The sequence below is a fragment of the Sinocyclocheilus anshuiensis genome, unplaced genomic scaffold, assembly GCF_001515605.1.
Source record: "Sinocyclocheilus anshuiensis isolate Anshui unplaced genomic scaffold, SAMN03320099.WGS_v1.1 scaffold1009, whole genome shotgun sequence".
Classification (NCBI taxonomy): Eukaryota; Metazoa; Chordata; class Actinopteri; order Cypriniformes; family Cyprinidae; genus Sinocyclocheilus; species Sinocyclocheilus anshuiensis.
This window is the reverse complement of record NW_015555761.1, coordinates 478,524-480,818: the sequence shown is the minus strand read 5'-3', so window position 1 is coordinate 480,818 and position 2,295 is coordinate 478,524.

Sequence of the window (2,295 nt, the reverse complement as noted above, 5' to 3'; positions counted from 1 at the left end):
GCCCAACTTTATAGAAACAGCCTTTGTGCCACAGACGCATTGTAGGCTACTGGTTCAGGAAACAGTCCTCATCCTCCATAAAATGGGCAGCACACATCTGAATATTTGGGTTGAACTGTTCTGGAACAGTGTTGTAAATACAACATAACCACTGATTTCTAGTTGTGTGCTCTTTTGGAAGGCCAAACAAAGTAGTTTCGCTTTCACAACGAAACACACAGCGACTCCACAACATGGCAGTGGCGGAAACAGCAATAATTAAAGTTATGCCTTCTTTCTTTTCGTGAACATTTGGGCAGCGGTATGCAAATCTTCCCACATCGTGACTTAGACATGTGGGGGCGTGTTAGAACGAGCCATTTTAGGTAGGCGTGGTTGACTCTTAACTTTAGACTTTAGTCTTTGCAACTTTACAGATCTTCTTTATGCACCAAGAGCTTGTAACACTCCAAAGAGAAAGGAAAAATTGAAATCGCATCATATGACCCCTTTAAGATGTCCTTAATGTGCTATACCACCACTGGTCACCAGAGGCTGCAGCTGAACTTCCGGTGGACTAAAACGCACTTTGTTCAAAAAAAGACTTTATTTTTTGTTTTGGTTTTATTGTATATTTATTTGATGCATTTAAAGAAATATTGAGGAAAACAAACCAAAAATATATCTCAGATTTGTTTTTCCTGTTCATGAATATGGTGGAATATGTACAAAACGGTCCATGTAACGCTTCACAATTCAATTTTCAGACTATATGGAGCAAATGCAAAAATTTAAAAATGAAACCAAACATTAATTTTTTCAGCTACTTCATAAATGAACAATTGCCATTTTCTTTCCTTTTTTCAGTTTTACTTTTGCTAAATTGTGACTTCAGAAATGATCTTTTGAATAAAGAAAATCTAAACAATTTCTATTTTTCCATTTTTTTAATCTTAAAATTTGCGATGTGGGCTGTACCATTAGCGCGGGGGTGTGGCCGCGGACTGTTTCACAAACGCTTAACGTGGCTTAATGTATCCTACTAAAACAGTGACACTGGAGGACACACCTTATTAAAAATAAACATATAGGCTACTATTTACAAACAAGCAGAATAGCCCAGAATATGAAAGCAAATTGTGCTAAATTGCACGTTAAGTGTTTTGTGCCCCACTGAAAACCTAAAGAAAATACATGGCTCAATGGACTAAGACAGCAGTATAAATTAAAAAGCACAAACTCGGTATATTCATTAATGGAGTGTCTATTTACACCATAGACTGTATAAAAACATGGACGTAGTGTCCGTGACGTCACCCGTAGATTTCCAAAGAGCGTTTTTGAATCTGAAAAATGGCCGTCGCCATCTTGGCAGCGCGTCACCGCGTGTCACTCCCGGATAATTGAAAATGGGCAAAGAGGCGGGAGCTGGTTGCTGAAACCACGCCCACCTTGCTTGATGCCGGTGTCAGCAGCGGCAATCCACCTGTCACTCTAAAGTTGGGCATTTTAACATGGGGAGTCTATGGGATTGACTCCCTTTTGCAGCCAGCCTCTAGCGGCCAGTTGATGAATTAGTTTAAGTCACTTCCTTGTTGGCTTCACCAGAGAGAGGGGGAGGTTGCCGCTTGATTTACACTAAGTGCAAATAGCTTGCCTTGTTTGCAGGGGCTATTTACACTATCTCCACCCACAAACGTGTGACAGGGGTGGTCAACAATATAAAAGACGGCAAATAATTGTCAGCTTCAGCGGAGCAGATGGTAAGGCGTGTACCGTAGTCTTTTTGACGCAATCGACCTGGGTTCGATCCACCTTTTGCCGAACTTTTTTTCTCCCTTTTCAAATCTCATGTCACATCGGAAAGGCATTTATTTTCAATAAAAATGAAGGAAATAATCAAAAAGTTGAAAATAAAGTATCTGGTAGGGTTAGGGTAGGTGTAGGGAGGGCTTTATTGTCCCAATAAGGTGGCATCCATTTAATAATTTGAATTAAAATGATAATTTACACTCAATACGTTATTACTACATACTGTTTTCTAATGTGCTATAATAATGAGGTGCGGATAATTGCCACTATTTGCAATAAGTAGTATAAATAGCAGAAAATCCTGCTATTTTAACATAGTGTAAATAGAATCTATTGCTATCTGCACTTAAATAGCATATTGTTAAAAATACTGCTACTTTCACTTAGTGTAAATAGAATCAATTGCTATTTGCACTTGGTGTAAATAGCCTCTATCGCTATTTGCACTTAGTGTAAATAGCATCTATCGCTATTTGCACTTAGTGTAAATAGCATCTATTGCTA